This window comes from Ovis aries, chromosome 2, assembly GCF_016772045.2.
Source record: "Ovis aries strain OAR_USU_Benz2616 breed Rambouillet chromosome 2, ARS-UI_Ramb_v3.0, whole genome shotgun sequence".
Taxonomy (NCBI): Eukaryota; Metazoa; Chordata; class Mammalia; order Artiodactyla; family Bovidae; genus Ovis; species Ovis aries.
Genome location: NC_056055.1, coordinates 170,288,641 through 170,300,380, shown reverse-complemented (window position 1 = coordinate 170,300,380; position 11,740 = coordinate 170,288,641). Strand labels below are relative to the sequence as shown.

The following is an 11,740-nucleotide window of genomic DNA, read 5'->3' as shown; positions in this document are numbered from 1 at the left end:
CAGGTGGCCAAAGTACTGGAGTTTCAGCCTTGGCATCATTCCTTCCAAAGAAATCCCAGGGCTGATCTCCTTCAGAATGGATTGGTTGGATCTCCTTGCAGTCCAAGGGACTCTCAAGAGTCTTCTCCAACACCGCAGTTCAAAAGCATCCATTCTTCGGCGCTCAGCCTTCTTCACAGTCCAACTCTCACAACCATATACAACCACAGGAAAAACCATAGCCTTGAGTAGATGGACCTTAGTCAGCAAAGTAATAATGTCTCTGCTTTTGAATACGCTATCTAGGTTGGTCATAACTTTCCTTCCAAGGAGTAAGTGCCTTTTAATTTCATGGCTGCAGTCACCATCTGCAGTGATTTTGGAACCCAAAAAAATAAATTCTGACACTGTTTCCACTGTTTCACCATCTATTTGCCATGAAGTGATGGGACCGGATGCCATGATCTTTGTTTTCTGAATGTTGAGCTTTAAGCCAACTTTTTCACTCTCCTCTTTCACTTTCATCAAGAGGCTTTTAGTTCCTCTTTACTTTCTGCCATAAGAGTGGTGTCATCTGCATATCTGAGGTTATTGATATTTCTCCCAGCAATCTTGATTCCAGCTTGTGTTTCTTCCAGTCCAGCATTTCTCATGATGTACTCTGCATATAAGTTAAACAAGCAGGGTGACAATAGACAGCCTTGAAGTACTCCTTTTCCTATTTGGAACCAGTCTGTTGTTCCATGTCCAGTTCTAACTGTTGCTTCCTGACCTGCATACAGGTTTTAGATGGCTTAAAAAGGAACAAGCTCCCTTTATTTTGTTGTATAACTTGAACCTAATATGCCCTAAGTGGAAAAGTGGCCCAAAATGGATTGCTTAATTTTAAAACCATTTTACAACTGGACTTGATTTGCAATTGGTCTCAAAACTGGGAAGAATCGATTGCATGTAGCCCTTCATGAAGCTCTATCAGGACCTGGGTCTGAGGGCTCCTGCCATGTGCTCATGGTCTCTAGTTCTGTTTTATCCCCAAAAGATTCAGAGCAAGATTTCTTCATGGACCCCCTTCTTTACCCACCAACTGGCCATTGGTACATGAGCCTCTTTCTCAAGTTCCCACTCCTTCCCCTTTAACATCATCTTCAGTACTAGAACCCCAGAACCCCTACCTTACTGTGTTAGCCAGAAATCTTCAAATCAGAGTTCCCAGTGCTGTCCCCAGTGAGGCTCCAGTCAGGTTCAAAGTTAGCCCCCACTTTTGCCCCACAAGCTATACTCTCTATGAGGTAGCTGATGAGAACAGAGGGATTACTAGGGTGCATGACCCCTTTTTGATGCATAATCTACAAAGAGAGGTCTGACAGGTTCTCAATAATCCTGACAAGTTCAGGAACAGATTTATCAGCCTAGGGTTAACATTCTTCCTGACCTAGTAGGATGTCACAGTTGTTCTGCCCCACTGGTACACAGGGATCACAAGGAATGCATACTTCCTTTTCAGGAAGGCCAGGGGAGAAACTGATAGCCTACAAGCCACCAATCTACACCACCAGGTTTATCAGATGGGTAGTGATGCCATTCCAGACACCAACCCACGCTGGGATTACAAAGATCGTGTAGGTCAGGCCAGGATGAGACACTATATTACTTGTTTATTAGAAGGAATGGGAAAGTGTTTGGTGAAACTGGTAAATTATGAGAAGACTGGAGAAACTACACAAGAGGATGAAAATCTGGTGGTCTTCCTGAGTCAGGTGACAGAGGCCTTTAGGAAAGCCACCAGTGCAGACCCTGAGTCTGCAGAGAGGAGGTGGCTCTTAGGCATGCATTTTATCATCCAGGCCTCTCCTGACGTCAGGAGACAGTTGCCAAAGCTTAAGGCTGGGCTCAGACCCTGTTTTCAGTCTTGGCAGAGGAAGACTTTAAAGTCTATGATAACCCAGATTTAATAGAAGAACATTGTATTACTCCTACCAGTCCATCCTAAAGGAAATTAGTCCTGAATATTTATTGGAAGGACTGATGCTGAAGCTGAAACTCCAATACTTTGGCCACCTGATGGGAAGAACTGACTCACTGGAAAAGACCCTGATGCTGAGAAAGATTGAAGGCGGGAGGAGAAGGGGATCAGGGGATCATCATGGACTCCATGGACATGAGTTTGAGCAAGCTCTGGGAGTTGGTGATGGACAGAGAGGCCTGGCGTGCTGCAGCCCATGGAGTCACAAAGCGTTGGGCACAAATGAGTGACTGAACTGAACTGAACTGAACTGACTGATATTACTCATATGGGTGGTGGTTTAGTTACCAAGTAGTTTTCACGTTTTGAGATCCCATAGACTTCAGCCTACCAGGCTTCTCTGTCCATAAGATTTCCCAGGCAAGAATACTGGAGTGCGTTGCCATTGCCTTCTCCAGGGGAATCATCCTGATTCAGGGATCAAACCACGCCTCCTGCTTTGGCAGGAGGATTTTTTACCTCTGAGCCACTAGGGAAGCCTTAGTATCTCAGACTTAACAGAAGAGGCCAACAAAGATAGGAGGTTAATAATGAAAATGGAGCTTTTGACTTCTTTGATCCACCCAAGGGAACCCTAGGAAGCCAACACCAGATGGACAGTCAAGGAGTTGTCTAGGTTGGAATCAGGACCCCTTTTCTCAGAATGAGGGACAGTGGCAGAGGGAATATCTTTAGCACCTGAAGATGCCTGAAGAACAACCGAGGCCAGCTTCTTTCTGGGTGAATCTCTGGATGCCAGATGCCAGCACTCTGGCTGATGGGCTGAGTACCCACCTGGCAGGAGATCCTACTAGTCCACCCTCATCACTCCAGCAGAGCCTCGGGTCATCTTTGATGTGGCAGGTAGGAGAACTAAATTCCCTTGTAAGACACTGGAGCTGCTTTTCTGTTCTGACCTGGCCAGCCTGACCTCCCTACAACCCTGAATGTCCTGTGATGGGAGGGGATGGATGACATCAGGTAAGGTGGTTTACATCTCCACTCACCTGGGAATCAGGCCTATTATTACTACGCATTCCTCTTTTGTATATGTCAATGCCCTCCACCCCTCCTTTGAAGAGAAGACCTAAATAAATTAGGAGTCAGTGTTTTCTTAGAACAAGGGGAAGTTCAAGAAAACAGGAAACAGGAACACAGAATAAATCTGTTCCTTGGAATTCATCTATTAGTCCTCAGATGACCATTCTGTTAATCAATGAGATACTGCCGCCAAATGAGAGAACAAGTGGATCCAGTGGTTTAGCTTAATTCAGCGTCAGAAAGAGCAAAGCAATTTCCCTGATAGAAGATTAAAGCCCAGGAGAAATATCCCTGGAAAAGGAAGTACCCTATGAAGCCTGAAGTCCTGAGGCAATCCAACCACTGCTCACTAAATTTCTCAAACATGGACACATTCAGTCCTAGTCTCCTTCCAGCATTCCAATTCTCCACATCCAAAAAGCTTGTTTTGTGCAGAACTTACGGGCAGTGAATGAAATAGTCATCCCCGTTCACCCAGTGGTGCCAAACTGATACACTCTACTCACCCAGGTGGCCAAGGGATGCTCGGTATTTCTCTGTGTTGGGCCTTATGATGCATTGTTCTGTTTTCCCCTACAACAACATCAAGATTCACGATATCTCTTTGACTTTGAGTGGATGAACACTGACATTCTGGAGGATACTCAGTACAGCTGGGCAATACTGCCATGGGGTTTTGCGGATAACTTCCACTTTTGGGGAAGTACATTGACAAAGAAAGTAGGGAACTGAGCTTGGAAAATGGAACTATTACAGTATGTTGATGACCTACTGGGAAGTAGTGAGACAGAAGAGTCAGATCAGAATATTGTTCAGTTCAGTCACTCAGTCGTGCCCAACTCTTTGCGACCCCATGAGCTGCAGCACGCCAGGCCTCCCTGTCCATCACCAACTCCAAGAGTTTACCCAAACCCATGTCCATTGAGTCAGGGATGCCATCCAACCATCTCATCCTCTCTCATCCCCTTCTTCTCCTGCCCCCAGTCCCTCCCAGCATCAGGGTCTTTTCCAATGAGTCAACTCTTTGTATCAGGTGGCCAAAGTATTGGAGTTTCAGCTTTAGCATCAGTCCTTCCAACGAACACCCAGGACTGATCTCCTTCAGAATGGACTGGTTGGATCTCCTTGCAGTCCAAGGGACTCTCAAGAGTCTTCTCCAACACCACAGTTCAAAAGCATCAATTCTTTGGTGCTCAGCTTTCTTCACAGTCCAACTCTCACATCCATACATGACTACTGGAAAAACCATAGCTTTGACTAGACAGACCTTTGTTGACAAAGTAATGTCTCTGCTTTTTAATATGCTATCTAGGTTAGTCATAACTTTCCTTTCAAGGAGTAAGTGTCTTTAAATTTCATGGCTGCAATCACCATCTGCAGTGATTTTGGAGCCCCCCCCAAATAAAGTCAGCCACTGTTTCCACTGTTTCCCCATCTATTTGTCATGAAGTGATGGGACTGGATGCCATGATCTTCGTTTCCTGAATGTTGAGCTTTAAGCCAACTTTTTCACTCTCCTATTTCACTTTCATCAAGAGGCTGTTTAGTTCTTCTTCATTTTCTGCCATAAGGGTGGTGTCATCTGCATATATGAGGTTATCGACATTTCTTCAGGCAATCTTGATTCCAGCTTGTGCTTCCTCCAGTCCAGCATTTCTCATGATGTACTCTACATATAAGTTAAATAAGCAAGGTGACAATATGTAGCCTTGACATACTCCTTTTCCTATTTGGAACCAGTCTGTTGTTCCATGTCCAGTTCTAACTGTTCCTTCCTGAACTGCATACAGGTTTCTCAAGAGGCAAGGTCCTAAATTTTCTGAGAAAGGGGATAGTAAGTCTCCCTAACCAAGACTCAGGCCTCAAGTGAAGGGCTCAGTGTTTAGAATTTTTTTTGATCCCAGGAGCTCGAGCCGTGGCCATCAGTTCAGGTCAGTTCAGTCGCTCAGTCGTGCCTGACTCTTTGCGACCCCATGAATCGCAGCACGCCAGGTCTCCCTGTCCATTACCAACTCCCGGAGTTCATTCAGATTCACGTCCATCGAGTCAGTGGTGCCATCCAGCCATAGATTTGTGAAAATAACAAGTAGTGCATTACCACTTCCAATCACATGGAGGCAATTCCAAGGCTTTCTAGGGATGGCTGGATCCTGTTGTAACTGGATTCCAGATTAGGGCCTTATAGCAAAGCCTTTATATGTGGCTCTAAAGGGAGAAGAAAGGGAACCCTTCTCTCCTTTGGAAGGGGGTACCACTAGTTGGCCTTCAAGACTCTAGAGACTGAACTGAGTAGATGAGCAGCACTGGGGATTCCAAAATTAGACAAATCCTTTACCCTGTACATTCATGAGAAATCAGGAATAGCCCTGGAATTTCTAACCCCAAAGCAGGGACCAGATCAGAAACCATGGCATACTTTGCAAAACAACTGGACTCAGTGGCCCTGAAATGGCCCAGCTGCCTGAGGGCAGTAGCAGCCACAGCCGCATTGGTGTATGCGGCTTCTAAGCTCACCCTGGGACAACACTTAGATATATTAACCCCTCATTGGATAACAATCTGTGGTTAGAAGTTAAAGGACATCATTGGTTGACCAGGGGAAGGTTAACTAAATAGTAGCTTATACTAAAGGACACCCCTGTTACCTTAAAGGTGCATCATACTTTGAACCCTGCAACTGCTTCCAGGTCTTAAGAATGAAGATTTATTGCATGAGTGTACAGAGACTATAGATCAAACTTACTCCAGCAGGTCCGATCTTCTAGATGAACCTCTTAACAGCATTGAGGTCGAGTGGTTTACTGATGGGAGCAGATTTGTAAAAATGGAAACCTGAAAAAGCAGGTTATGTCATACTGAGTCTAATTAAATTCGCAGAAGCCAAGGTCCTGCCACCCTAGACCTCAGTCCAGAAAGCCAAGCTAATTGCATTAATGAGAGTGCTGCAATTAAGGTATAATAAGAAATTAAATATGTATTCTGACTCTAAATATGAGTTCCATGTATTACATGTTCTTGCTGCCATTTGGAAAAAGAAGAATGTGAGCTGCTAGAAATTCTTCCATAAAATGGAAGGATTTGATCCTGGCCCTATTAGAAGCCATGCAGCTCCTGATGCAGGTAGTCCACTGTAGAGGCCGTCAAAAGATGGGCAGTTTGGAAGCTAAGGAAACAGCAAAGTTGATCAAACTGCAAAAAGGGCAGCTTGGTTAATTACTAGAGCTTGAGCAGATCATGGCCTTGGTAATTAGCCCCCCTCCCCCGGGGCTCCCTAGCCTTCCTCAGGATTCCTCCCAGTAACAAGAAAAGGCTAAACAATGGAGCTATGAAAAAAGAAACATCATCTAGTATATGAAGGATGACAAGCTGCTCATCCCTGAGGCCCAAAAGTGGAAGCTCACCAGGAGTTTGCATGATGTCTCCCACTGTATGACAGATTCACAATGGGACTTGGGGCAAAAGACCTTTTCAGGGAAGGGACTTAAGGGAACAGTAAAACAAGTGACTCTTGCCTGTGATTTGTTGCCCATAACAACTTGCAGGCTCACCCAAACCCCTCCTGGCTACTTCACACTGAGGGACATACTCGGGAAGATTGGCAGTTAGATTCCACCTAAATAACTCCACAGTCAGGATTCAGATGTCTCCTGGTATTAGTTGACACCTTCATGGGTTGGATTTGAGCCTTCCCCTGCTGGGGGCCAGCATGAGGAACTCCGCCCATGGCAAAGGTCATGAGGAAGGAGGCTTGGCATACGCAAAGGTCGATCTAGCCTCAAGAAACCCCCTGTTCCTGAGCATCTAACCCCAAAACCAGAGTCTGTTTTATGCTCTCACATACACCTCTGACTTTACGGGGGCTCTCCCCCATAACCGTTTCTCTTGGAGAAGGAGTAAACTTGCAGCTCCAAGGCAATACAAATTCCTGGGCTTGACAAGAGTGTTTCAGCTTACGGACTCCTCTGAAGGTTATCTAGCCCACCGGTATAGGTTCGTCCGGCCACATGTGATTGTTTACAGCCTCCCAACCTGAGAGGCACGAGATGTTTTAGACTTACTAAAGGCAAATTCTTTTGGGGAGTTAGAAATTATTAGTAAGGTGGGTTGGTTAGGAATTATATTGGTGAAGGGTTTTTCATTTGTTGTGTCAATAATTGCTGCTGATTCCCTGCTCTGGGTGGGACAAGGTTGTCTCAGGTCAAACCTTTCTGCTGACAGACTAGCTTGTGTGACAGGATTATCCATACTCTTGCCACTATGCACATGATTGTTTACTACCTCTTAACCATAAACAGCACAGAGAGTTTTGGAGTATTTTGAGAGTCTTAATTAGCATAGGGCTTTTTCTTCTTGTTGAGTCAATGATTGCCGCCAGGCCTCCATATCCTTAGGCACCTGGGAATATATGAATCAATGTATTTGGAATATAGAAAAGGAAATACAGTAGTTCTTGATGTTAGCAATACTAGACTTTTTGAGTTAATGGAGTTTCTCTTTTGTAATAGATCACTGTGCTTTGTTATAAATCACTGTGTCCTTGCTATGTAAAAATGTAACTTTATCATATCTTAAGACTAAATAGATCTTAAGGGGAGCATTGGTGAAAGGATTTTCATTTGTTGGGCTGATGTTTGCTGCTAAATCTCCATGTTCCCTACCCTTATAATGAATATAACTAACATATAGGAGAAATAAGTATTAACCTTTAAGACTAATCATGTTAACCTTGGGTTAAATAAATTCCTTTCTTGATTGTAACTCACTACACCCTCACCCTATAGGAATGTAACTTTATTTGGAGGGTGGTGCCTGGTTTAAGAAAAAACACCCTTGGAAGAAATAAGTTTTTGGTTATCAGAAAGAAAGGATCATAAAATGTCAGCAGGTCTCACTTATGGCCAGAAGATGATGTACCTTTTTATACATTTATGTGAAGCACCTGATTTTGATAAAGGTCAGGACTGCTGACTCCCGCGTGACTCTGTATTCATCCCTATGTGTAACAAAAGGTATATAAGCTAACCCCAAAATAAAGACATCGGATCAGTTTCCAGAAAGACTGATTCCCCCATGTCGCTTCTTTCTTGCTCCCATTTTTCTGGCCGAATTCCCATCTGGAGCATGGATGCTATTCCATGTAATCCAAGTTATTCAGCCTCTTTTTCTCCACTAATCTTCCTATTACACTATCCATTTCTAATCTCTCTATATCTGTGATTAAATATGTATTTTTCCAAAGATGCCAACTCCGTCCCCACCTTCGAATTCCCTGGATCCACCGGGGCTGGACCCCGGCACTCCCCACTGGATCTGAAAAAGCATCTCTAGTCCATAAGTCCCTGCAAAAGGAAAAACCTCCTCTGTTTGGCCTTCCAAAGTCCCTACAGAATGATAATGGGCCCTCTTTTGTAGCAAAGATCACACAGGCAATCTTGGCAGCCCTAGGGATAAGTTACCAGCTACACATGAGAATTGGACCAATTCACTTCCCTTGTGGCCCAGCTGGTAAAGAAACTGCCTGCAATGCAGAAGACCTGGGTTCTATCCCTGGGTTGGGAAAATCCCCTGGAGAAGGGAAAGGCTACCCACTCCAGCATTCTGGCCTGGATTGTATAGTCCTTGGGGTTGCACAGAGTTGGACACAACTGAGCAACTTTCACTTCACTTTGACTGGTCAGAGTGCATCCACCCCAAAGAATAATCTGCAGCTCAGCCCATTTGAGATGACCTATGGAAAGCCTTTCCTACTACTGACATTCTACTACATGAAGAAGTGAGCTGGATCCTATGATATATTATCAATCTGGGGCAAATTCAGAAGGCAATCTTGGGTTAGGCCCATAAGACACTGCTACCTCCCACCACAGATAAAATGGGAGGGGCAGCCCCCTTCACAAGTTAACCCTGAAGATCAAGTTCTTAAGACTTCCAAGAGGGAGATCCTAAAGACAAACTATTAACAAAATGGAAGGGGCATTATAAAATAATTTTAACTATGTGCATTCCCGCCATAATACAAGGGATCACTAGTTGGGTGCAGTTATCTGGACTAAAACACTTACCTCTAAAAACTCCACAGGTCGCAACAGAGGAACAATATACCTTTGGGCCAGTGGAAAGTCTACAATACTTATTCAGAAGACAAGCACCACTAGCAGATAAGTAAAAAGTGATGTAGTGGATTAGACTCTTATTTTCTATTTTTGCTGTTATGTTCTTGCTTGTACCTTGCCACATTGCTCAACCACCCCTACTGGGAAAAGAGCTCTTTTGCCCCTGCTGGGTCTAGAGGATGGGAATCAATGATGGGGTGGGCCCTTCTCTTAGCCCTTCTTTTAAAGAGGGCTTGGGGAGAGGATGACAAAGGAAGTGGAACTTGAAGAGAAAAATCAGTAGTTGATTTTTCCAGCATTTTGCCTCAAGAAATAATCTAATTGTTGCATGTCATTCTCACCCCCAAGAGAGTGTTCCTGAGCTCAAGTTTGTGCCAGTGAAGAAAGACCTTAATCTCACCTTGATCTCTGAACCCAATAGAAGCATACCACTTCTAATAGTGGAACTTGGTGATCATACTGATATAGGGTGTAGAGAGCTTACAGACCTTTGGAACCAAACAGTTCTCCAGGTCCAGTGACTCCTTCTCTTCCCAGGAGAAGGAAAACTCTGTTGCCCTCCCAGATAGATACCTACTTTACCGATGATAAGCTCACCCCTCTATATATGTCATTTTCCACTTCAAGCTCCTCATGCACCCCTAACCAGACTCACTAGTGTGTGGATCCATCTCTACTCTCCCCAGCATCCAACCCAGTAACTCTTGTTTAGATTGGAGGGGAAAGCAGCCTCTTCCTGGAGACTGGCCTGTGGCCTCCCGTCTGCCTTCAGTGAGCACGCAAGAACAGAGGAAAGCAAAGAACTAGACAGGGGCCACCAGACAGAGGGCTCCTGGCCCCTAGATGCAGTAATATACCTAACTGGAGCTCCCTTTTACATTGCTGCTTTGATTCAACTTTTCCCCACCATGCTTGTACCCCTCCTGCCACGCTTGCTCCCAGCTCTCTCCACATCTCTTCCTCTGCTGTGCATTGAAAAATAAATTCCCCAAGGAGGGAACCCGAATTCCTTCTCCTCCTGGCTTCTCTAGGCAATGACCTGTCCATTTTATATAGTATGCTAACCCTCAAGAATAAAGGGAGTAGAATCCTTCAGGAGGAAATGAGATAGCCTGGGACCTGAAGTCATCTGCTGGCACCCAGACAATATTTTCTAAAACAACAAGATGTAATACATTCAACAAGACACACATTGCTACATACGAAGGAGTATGGATGCTTGATAGTCTGGAAAATGGCAAGGGTTATGGACAGATATGATGAAGGAGAATGCGCTCCTCAAAAAGGGTGGGGAAACCCCAGAGAAATTTGGGTGGCAGCATGTAAGTGCGTCTTCCTTCTGAAATCACATACCTCCTGCAGCCCACCCAAGGGCTGGAGATTTTTGTCTTGCAAGATACACAACAGTTCTGTCAGCACCTGGAGTCACCTATAGCTGAATCATGCCAGGATTTCCATAAAAATGGACAGAATAAATGACAAGCTCTAAATAATTCTGAACTAATACATGGTTTCAGAAAATTGGTCAAAAACATTAGGAAACAGAGTTTGAGACAGAGAGAAAAAAAATAGAGATGGAAAGTGACAAAAAGAGACAAAGACAGAGAAAATTGTATCAGATCATCCCAAACCAAAGGCTGATTTGAACTGAAAGCAAAACGGTAGTACTTTCTGCTGTGTAAAGATGACATCTGGTGTAGGATCATCCGAGGCTTCCCAGGTGGTGCTAGTGGTAAGAACCCACCTGCCAATGCAGGAAATAAAGATGTGGGTTCGATCCCTGGGTCTGGAAGATCTCCTGGAGGAGGGCATGGCAGCCCACTCCAGTACTCTTGTCTGGGGAATCCCATGGACAGAGGAACCTGGTGGGCTACAGTCCATGGGGTCGCAAAGAATCGGACATGACTGAAGCAACTTGGCACACGTGCACATGGGACCTTCCAAGGCAGGTGTTCCATCCATATTAATAAAACCTCCATGAGACTTAGACTGGTTCTGTGGTTGAGATCTAAACTCCCTTTCCCTAATTACAAATGCAAAAAAGAAATGTTACCCCATCTGCCACTAAAATTACCCTGTGGATTTATTTATATGTTGAGGTTTGTATCTCACTCCCAGAAGACAGAATGAGAGAACTGAGCTTTTAAAACTCATTTCCATAGTGTCTTGCTTCCTATCCCCAATGCTAATGATCTTTTAATGCAGATTTTATCTGTGAATTCTATTTATTGTGAGTGGTCATTAACATTTGCTAGCTAATGTATTTATTTATTCATGCTAGGGAATAGAAATGCAGACTATCTGTTGGATTCTCTGATTTTATCAGCAGATAGCTATATCACATTCTTAGAATAATGTTGCCCACACTTTTAAACTGATAATAGACCATTGTGTATACAAGATCCAGGTTCTTAAAAAATGCTATTTTCTCCTGAATAAAAGTCTAGGTCAGTAATGTTTAGATAGTTAACTTCTTTGAGTTTAGTGACTCTATAGTTTGTAGCTAAATATAAACTGCCTGTCTTTAAAGCTAGGGGAAATCTTGTTTATTTCTAAGAAAATATGCCATTTTTGATTGACTCTCTAGAATAACACTGAAGCAGAA

The 11,740-nt window shown here is 44.1% G+C and overlaps 1 pseudogene; it reads left to right on the top strand.

Annotated features, from left to right (window-relative positions):
• The first annotated feature begins 5,429 nt into the window (after positions 1-5,429).
• LOC132659132 (endogenous retrovirus group V member 2 Env polyprotein-like) lies at positions 5,430-10,111 on the top strand (annotated as a pseudogene).
• The last annotated feature ends 1,629 nt before the right edge of the window (positions 10,112-11,740 follow it).